We start from the raw sequence: 10,015 nt of genomic DNA on the forward strand, positions 1-10,015 counted from the left end.
GAACAATAGGACAGGAACGGTAGGCACTTTTGTGCTCTTATGCACGCCCCTGAATGGTTGTTCAAGTCTTTTCTTTGAAACCTCCAGGGATGGAGCAACCATGCTGTCCCATTGCTTAATAGTTCTTACTATCAGAACTGTCTTTATTTCCAGATTGGATCCCCCTCTGATAAACTTCTACAAGTTGCTTTTGTCCTACCTTGAGAGGCTATGGAGAATAAATCAATGCCCTCTTCCCTGTGGCAGCCCTTCAAATATTGGATGTGGAGCAGCAGTTAGCATGTCTTCTCTAGTACTATGGGTACAGAGCCGTTTTCACATTAGAAATGGCATCCTTCATTCCTTGCAATATCCACCACTAACTTTTGCAGCATTTGCACATCATTTTTTCCCATCCTTAATAAACACTTTGCTGCAATTTTTTGCTTTTTATATGCGGCTTGCAATTGTTCCCTGCATTTCTTTCAATTATCGCTCAGGGTAACATCCTCTGGAATTTATAAAATTGCACAGATTGCAATAGTATAGCAATAAGTATATGCTGTATGTGCATGTTGAATTTATCTATTACATTTACCTCCTAGGTAGCTTCATTGGAATGCATATATTGAAATATCCATGATCCATCCATTGTTTTTCATGGTAAGTCAAATAGGTTTGACCAATTCTATTGGATGATTGCAGTTGTGAAGAAAAGCTGGTGCCAAATCGTAAGAGTTTTAAGAACACAGAATAACCCAAAGTGCGTATTATAGTAAAGAGAAGTTCCCTTGGGATGGACTCCAGCATGAGTCCGAAAGCTCTGGTCCCAGTGACTGCCCCAGTTTGGGTCTTGCATAAGAGTATTGATTAACACCAGCACTCCAAAGTTTCCATGGTCTCATAGCACAAGAGTAATGGGCTCCATTGATGAACATACACAGGCCAATTTGGACCAATGTGGTTTAAAGGCAACCCCTTTGTACAGTGCATTTCAGTAGTATAGTTGATGATGGGGGCATAAGTAACTAGCAAAACCCTCTTACCATACATAGGGCCACAACTGGTACATTATGTGCAACTCTGTAAAGACTCCCTGGCCATACCTACCATCTGCTGTTGAGGAAGGAGCAGCAACTCCAAGTCCTGGAGTCAGCCTTTAGGGCAGAGGTGGGTTTCAGCAGGTTCTGACCAGTTCTGGAGAACCGGTAGCAAAAATTTTGAGTAGTTCGGAGAACCGGTAGTAAAAAATCTGACTGGCCCCACCCCCATCTATCCTCTGCCTCCCGAGTCCCAGCTGATCGGGAGGAAATGGGGATTTTGCAGTAACTTTCCCCTGGAGTGGAAAGGGAATGGAGACTTTACATTATCCTTCCCTGCCATGCCCACCAAGCCACACCATGCCCATCAAGCCACACCCACAGAACTGGTAGTAAAAAAATTTGAAACCCACCACTGCTTTAGGGGTAGTGCTTCTCCACCACGAGATATGGGATTCTGTTCCAGCCAGCCCTTCAGCCTCTAGACTAGACACCAAGACAAGACTTCAGTAGCCTAGCCAGTTTGGCCCAAGATAGGTGAACATTTTGAACAGACGGATGATACTGCAGCCTGAACTGATGTCCCAAAGTGTCAGCCTCCGCTCTAATCTTCGTATACTTTTGAATAGTTTATAGCAGTAGATAGAATGTGAAATGTTTATGCTGTATTATCTAACAATTATAGGAATCAGATGTATCATATCACTGTACAGGGTAGGGGAAGGGAGCCTATTATGAGTGTCGGCTGACATAACCTTGTGGGGGGGGGATTAACGGCTGAGGATGAATAACGCGGGTTTTTCCTAACTGAAACTGCATTCCTCGAATGACTGACAACTAGAGACCTGTGGAAGAAGATTACCACGAGGGGCCGAGAAGGAGTTGGCATTGGACCAGACCAGCCTGACCTCCTGAAGGAGGAGGGACAATTGGGGGGGATATGATGTGTTAGCCTTATTCTGTCTCAGATCCAACTTTATACGCTGCCATCATGACTGTAGCTAGTAAAAGTACTTGTCTTTAATTCAAATGAAGTCAAGGTGTTTTCTTTCTTAGCTATAATCAGAGGTAGCCTGACATTAAGTTGGATCTCACAGCATGTCTTCTAACCAGGATTGCAACCGCAATACCGAGGAGGAGAGTTTAAAATGTGAGGAGAGCCAGTCGCTGGCTGAATCGGGAGGCGTCCGGAGGAATTCCTGCTGCCACTTTTAACCCTGAGCTGGAAGATTGCAGAGATCGGTGGATGGAACAACTACAGCTGGAAGATAAAAGTTGGAAACCAGACACAGAAGAGCTTCCTCTGGAGTGACAAAAGGAAGAAAAAGAGAAGTTTAGGCTTCGGATTGGCAGGAGAGCAAGAGATAAAGGACAAGCTCCAGTTAGAGGAAGCCTTGCGTCTTTTCCGTGAAGTGAAAGTAAGGCAAGCAGCCCGTCAAAGGTATGGAACCCCAACCCGGCCTCCTGGGGAGGGAGAAGAGGAGGAAGATGACACAAGGGGCCAGCTGGAGGATTCCCTGGGCAGAGAGATTTCAAGAGCCAGAGCCACGAACCTCTCCCAGAGGAAGCTGAATTGGATGTGGGTCGCGCCACCTGCTGACCAAGCAAGGCTGCGAGGGGAAGGAAAAAGCCAAAATTCCCCATATTAGAAAAATTTGATGGAGATGCGAAGGAGCTGGAATTGTTCCTGGCGATAGTGAATGACCACATGTTAGACTGGGAGATTATTGGTCACAGGCAGCACAAGTTAGAGCTGTGACCCACAATTTGACCGGAAGAGCAGCTGCATGGTTTGTGTCGCTGTATAAAAACCACTCCCCCCTACTGCAAAATTACGAGCATTTTATTACGGCACTAAGGAGGAGGTTTGAGGACCCCCTGGCGGAGCAGAAGGCCAAAGGTCGAATGAAAACCATCAGGCAAGGGAGGAGACCGGTGGCTGATTATACCCAGGAATTCAGTGATCTAGTCCCCTTGATGAGAGGGTGGTCGGAGGTGATCCTGGTCGACTTTTACAAAGAGGGCCTGAATGGAGATCTCTATGAACTGTGCCGGGCACGAGCGTCTCCAACTACATTGTATGGCTGGTATACCCTGGCAGCAGAGATGGAAATTGAACTAGCGAAGGACCGTAGCAGAAGGCAGCGCACTGGAAGACCGTACCCGGCCCATTCTCCTGGGTGGCCCCCAAGGGACACGCCTAGACCAGAGGGAGGGAGACAACGATCGACTGCGTGCTACAGATGTGGAAAAGAGGGCCATCGGGCAGCCGACTGTCGAGTGAAGTTGGTTCCAAGCACGACCCCTGGTGGTGGGAAGGAAGCAGTGAAACCAACTGCTAAGGCGCGAAAACCGGCCAAAGTGGAGGACGGCATTGCCAAGAAGGGCACGCCCATCCAGGAGGACCGCGAAGCGTCGACCGACACTGATGACAGCAAAACCACATCGGAGTCCGACGAAGACTTTCTGGTGAGTTGGGCACGGGGCCCTTGGACATTCCAGTTAACCTGCATGTTCCCTCCTCGGGCAACAAGGGGGAAATGTTAGCATTATTAGATTCGGGATGTACTAGATGCATGATCAGTCCCGAACTAGTAGAAAAAATGGAACTAAGGTTGAGAACCCTAAGCAGGCCCATAGCATTTGCCCAGTTGGATGGCAGTGTGGCAGGGGGAGGACCCGCCCATTTCGTGACAGAACCCATAGAAATGGAAATTGGAGACCATCGCGAGATTTTAAACTTCATAGTAGCCCCTGGAATGGACCAACCTTTGGTACTAGGACTGTCATGGTTGGAAATGGAACCCCCATATTACCTGGAGAACGGGAGTCTTACGGTTCCGCTCAAGAGCGTTAAAAGGAGGAAAAGGGGGATCCAAGAAGAGTCAGACTATGGCCATGCTCCAAGATAAGTGGGGGGCAATGGTTGAACGGATAGATGGGGAGGAAAGGATACCTAAGGAGTACTGGGACCTGCGGGAAGTCTTTAGTGAGAAAGCATCAGACGTTCTACCTCCCCATAGGCCTATTGATTGTGCCATCGACATCCTACCGGGGGTAAAACTTCCAAAACCAAAAGCTTACCCCATGACCCAAAAGGAATTGGGAGAGCTGAAGTTCATAGACAAAAACCTAGAGCGGGCTTTATCCAACCAGCTAGGCCCCGCGTGGCCGCACCTGTGATGTCCCGGGAAAAGAAAGACGGCTCATTTCGTCTGATAGTTGACTATAGAAATTTAAACGCAGTGTGCGCCGAAAACATATACCCCATGCCGCTCATGAAAGATATGTTAGCACACTTAGCGAAGGGGAAGTTCTTCACCAAATTGGACCTGCGAGAAGCTTACTACAGTGTCCGTATAAAGGAGGGGGATGAATGGTAAACCGCTTTCAACTGTCCACTAGGGTGTTTCCAGTTTGAGTACTGCCTTTTGGTCTACAGGGGCGCCTGCAGTTTTTATGCAACTGATAAATGAAATACTCCATCAGCATTTGTTCAAAGGGTTCTTGTCTACCTTGACGACATACTCATCTATACAGAAACTATGGAAGAACATATTAAACTAGTAAGAGCAGTTCTCAAAAAGTTATTATCTGCTGAACTGTATTGCAAGCTATCCAAATGTGATTTCCATCAAACTAAAATAGACTACTTAGGGTATCGCATTTCAGCGGATGGATTGGAAATGGATCCAGAAAAGGTGAAAGCTGTTTTGGAATGGGCCCCCCCACGCACCCGCAAACAGCTGCAAAGTTTTTTAGGATTCGCAAATTTCTACCGTCAATTCATCCCCTCCTTTGCTCAAATTGCTTTGCCAATCACCAACCTCCTAAAAACTAAAGGAGACACTAAACCCAAACCATCACTGCCCCTCGAATGGACAATGGAATGTCAAGCAGCATTTGAAAAATTGAAACGACTCTTTGCTGCCGAACCAATTTTGAAACACCCCGACATGAATGTTCCTTTTGTAATACAAGCAGATGCCAGTGATGTAGCAGTCGGAGCCGTTTTGCTCCAAAACAATCCTGATGGTAAACTACAACCCTGTGCTTTCACTTCTCGGAAATTGACTGAAACTGAAAGGCGATGGGCTATTTGGGAAAAGGAAGCATTTGCAGTTCATTGGGCCCTACGAACATGGAGACATTTCTTAGAAGGTTCAAATCATCCGTTTGAAGTTTGGACTGACCACAAAAATCTAGAGGCCCTAAAAACTCCTAGAAAACTTTCACCTAAACAAGCCCGCTGGGCTCAATATTTTAACCGTTTTAATTTCACCTTACATTACATTCCGGGAGGAAAAAACTTCTTAGCAGATGCTCTCTCACGGTTGCCCCAATACAATTGCACTCGCTCCGAGGTAGTTCAGCCAATACTTCCCGTGCAACAGTTGGCAGCTCCAGCTATAACTAGAAGCCACTCCAAACCCGAGTCCTCTCTCCCAGATGAACTAACCAAGTCATTTAAAGACGCTTTAAACACCGATGACTGGTACTTAGCGCATTCCCATGAATGCACACTCCGTGATGGACTAGCTTGGATTGGAACAAAACTATACGTTCCTCTCTCACTCAGAGAAACCATCCTACTACGTTGCCATGATGCCAAAATGGCAGGACACTTTGGATTTGTAAAAACCTTACATCTTCTTAAAAGACAATTCTGGTGGCCAAGTCTTAAAAAGGATGTACAAGCATATGTAGCAAGTTGCCCTATTTGCGCATTGTCAAAAAGACCTCCTGGAAAGCCTCCTGGACTACTACAAACGGTAGCCAGGCCAGGAACCCCATGGAAAGAAATATCCATGGATTTCATAGTGGAACTACCTGAAAGCGCAGGCAATACAGTTATATGGGTTGTAACTGACCTTTTCTCCAAACAAGTCCATTTTATTCCATGTTCAAAAATACCCTCCTCAAAGACCCTAGCAAAATTGTTTGTACAACACATTTATAGACTCCACGGAGTTCCTGACCGCATTATTTCAGATCGAGGAGTTCAATTCACTTCTCACTTTTGGAAAGAATTTTTACGACTTATTGGCTCCGCCCAGGGATTAAGCTCCGCCCATCATCCCCAGACTAATGGAAGTTGTGAACGTTCGAACTCTGTACTAGAACAATATTTACGTTGTTATATTAATTACCAGCAGGACAATTGGGCAGACCTCTTACCTTTCGCTGAGGTTGCCTATAACAACTCAGTTCATAGTAGCACCGGATTTACTCCTTTTAAAATAGCTTCAGGTCAAGATTTTGTACCTATCTCTGAACTTCCAAAAGAAGAAACCACAGTTTCCTCTTTGTCAGAATGGATAGATCAAATACAAAGCACCTGGAAAATGACTCGCAAGGCAATTGACGATGCTCACCGTGCACATAAACAACAAGCAGATAAGAAAAGATCCCCTGAGAACAAATACAAAGTGGGTGATAAAGTTTACCTTTCCACAAAATATCTTCAAACCACCCAAAAATCTAAAAACTTGGACCCAAATATGTGGGACCTTTCTCCATAGTGAAAATCATCAACCCCGTGACTGTACAACTGGACTTGCCAAAAACACTTAGGCGAATTCACCCCGTTTTCCATGTGAGCTTGTTAAAACCAGAGCATACTTCCACTCTTCGTGCAACCCATACACCCCCTCCTATACCTATTCTCATAGAGGGAGAACAGCATTTTGAAATTAAAGAAATATTAGATTCACGGAAACATAGAAATAAAATTCAATATCTCGTTGCTTGGAAACACTTCCCCTTATCCCAAGCTGAATGGGTAAACAAAGAAGATGTTCGGCTTCGAAAAGATAGCACAATTCTATAAAAAATATCCTGACAAACCCTAACTTCTCTTTTTCCTTTCTAGGACTGACGTCCTTGTTGCAGGAGGGCCGAATGTCAGCCTCCGCTCTAATCTTCGTATACTTTTGAATAGTTTATAGCAGTAGATAGAATGTGAAATGTTTATGCTGTATTATCTAACAATTATAGGAATCAGATGTATCATATCACTGTACAGGGTAGGGGAAGGGAGCCTATTATGAGTGTCGGCTGACATAACCTTGTGGGGGATTAACGGCTGAGGATGAATAACGCGGGTTTTTCCTAACTGAAACTGCATTCCTCGAATGACTGACAACTAGAGACCTGTGGAAGAAGATTACCACGAGGGGCCGAGAAGGAGTTGGCATTGGACCAGACCAGCCTGACCTCCTGAAGGAGGAGGGACAATTGGGGGGGATATGATGTGTTAGCCTTATTCTGTTTCAGATCCAACTTTATACGCTGCCATCATGACTGTAGCTAGTAAAAGTACTTGTCTTTAATTCAAATGAAGTCAAGGTGTTTTCTTTCTTAGCTATAATCAGAGGTAGCCTGACACAAAGGTGCTTTTTCAAAAGGCAACTGGGCTTTGTTTTTTCCTTGAAAACATTTTGTTTCTCATCCAAGATGAAGCTTCTTGGATGAGAAATGAAACATCTTCAAGAAAAAAAACAAAGTCCAAAATTGCCTTTTGAAAAAGCATCTTTGAGACAACCATGACTTGTATGACTGAGAATCTCCAGAGAGCCTGAGCTGATGGATAACCTCACCCTGTTGTTTTATAAGTAGAATGGAAAGTACCAACCTATGCAGCACACCTGAAAGCAACAGCCACTGAATCAACCACTCTTCTACCATCAATTGGAACCCTGAGGAAGGAGCCATTCCAAAATAGTGGTCCAAACTCTTGAGAATCAGTCCAGGCTATAATAATCAATGCTATTGGAAAGTGTAAGAAGTCTAAAAGGATTAAGAGAAGCGATGCCAATGAAGATCATCAGCTAGCAAGACTAAACTTTCTCTTGTCCCATGTCCAGGCTGGAATCCTGACTTAGAAGGCCCAGATAACCCATTTCATCTATGGCACAGTAAATGTGCATGCTATTTATGTGCCTTTTTAAAAAAAAAATGTTCCCTGTTTTTGCTGTGTAGGAATGGTTTGTCGTAAGTCCTTTTGACTGTGATAAAGAGGACTGATGTTCATATTTTCACTATTGAGTTTTAAGGCTATACTTGCTATGATTTTTTTAATGATTACTTTTCTTGAGCTTTTTTAATAAAGGGATAAGTTGTCCACAGAAATACAGTGCTAGATCTGACCTTCTTTACTACATTTCATGTTTCCTTTACTGGAGATACTACAGAAAGCAAGAAATCTTTCTTAAATTATCTAATTGCTAGACTCCAGCACTGAGCAAATATCTGAATTAGCACAGCTTTAACATTCAATGGCTCTATAATTCTCCCCATTAAATCCTGCCAGTCTCCAAGCTTTCAAAATAAGAATTGATCACCAGTGCATTCCCACATAATAACCATGGAGAAGAAACAAACTGAGAACCTGATTCAGGTAGATGATCAGGGTTATCAACTGATTTTGACCATACCACACAATGTACGGGAAACTTCTTTCATATATACCCCGATGATAGGAATGTGGCAGCCTCATGGATTATGCTGTTTTGATGCAGTTTCCTACTGTCACAAAGCAGGGTCGCGGTGACTTAGTGGGTAAGATGCTGAGCTTGTTGATTGAAAGGTCGGCAATTCAGCAGTTCGAATCCCTAGTGCCGCGTAACAGGGTGAGCTCCCGTTACTTGTCCCAGCTTCTGCCAACCTAGCAGTTCGAAAGCATGTAAAAATGCAAGTAGAAAAATAGGGACCACCTTTGGTGGGAAGGTAACAGTGTTCTGTGCGCCTTTGGCATTGAGTAATGCCAGCTACATGACCACAGAGATGTCTTCGGACAGCGCTGGCTCTTCCGCTTTGAAACTGAGATGAGCACCGCCCCCTAGAGTCAGGAACGACTAGCATGTACGTGCGAGGGGAACCTTTACCTTTTTACTGTCACAAACTTGCTTTTCAAGAAACAAGCCTAGGCTAGGACTGTTCCTGTACAATCTAGGAAGTACTAAGGGAAACCCATCAAAACCATACCAAATTTCCTTCCAGTCTTATGTCTTATGTACATTACAAGCCAACATATAGATATTTTAAAAAAATTTATTTCTGACAAATAAACAGGAAGAGGCATCTCTTGAACATAGGCACCCATGATTTTATACAGAAAAAAAAAATAACAGCCACATGAACAGCTTTACACGTGGATAAATATATTAGCAAAATAAATAGATTTGAGCATGTCCCCATATTCAAACAATCTCTCTCTCTCTCTTAGACATAAATATTTGGTTTTGCATATGTATGTACATAAACATAATTTTTCCCTTTTGGTTTATAAAAGTACCCAAGTGCCTGAAAAGTAGATTCAAAAAAGTAATTACAAAGTATAAAAATAAATTCCTTATTCACATTTCAAAGGGTCTGAGGTTGCCAGGAGGAAGGAGCAGAACAACTGCAGCTCAAGAAATTTGAAGGAGAAGGTGCTGAAAGGAAAAGAACTACTCAACGTGTTCTCACTGACTCACTGTTTCCCTGTGGAGTAAGTTTTTTCATCCTTTCTATGGCTTGTGCTTTGACTCCAACTGAAACAGAACTACAGCCAAACTGGTGCCTAGTCTTCAGATGTTTTCTGACAGGTTTTGGAACATCTAAATGAGGGCTATTTTTGCCCCTGAAACATTTTCCAGTGCTTAAGTCTAAAAATACAGCAAGGTTAATTCCAGTTTTTCTAGTCTCTCTTATAGTTGCCACTAAATTGCTCCATTTGAGGTACTCCCAGCATAGAAGAAATTGTGTATTGACCTGAAAAGACTAGTACTTTCCCCCAAATGTGTAACTTTGAAGTGTGAGAGAGGGGTTGGGTCCATGCCTTAAAGTCAGTGAGAATGAGATAATGGGAGAGGGCTTTTTTCTGTGTAATTTTCTTGGATTTGGGGTGGTGGTGGTGGTGGTGGTGGGAGGGCTGAGGAAAAAGAATCACTGTGAATGGAGGGTGCTCTTCCTGTTGTGCAGTGTGGCAGAAAACATCCCATTGAACCTCACCA

Source organism: Ahaetulla prasina, chromosome 1 (genome assembly GCF_028640845.1).
Source record: "Ahaetulla prasina isolate Xishuangbanna chromosome 1, ASM2864084v1, whole genome shotgun sequence".
NCBI lineage: Eukaryota > Metazoa > Chordata > Lepidosauria > Squamata > Colubridae > Ahaetulla > Ahaetulla prasina.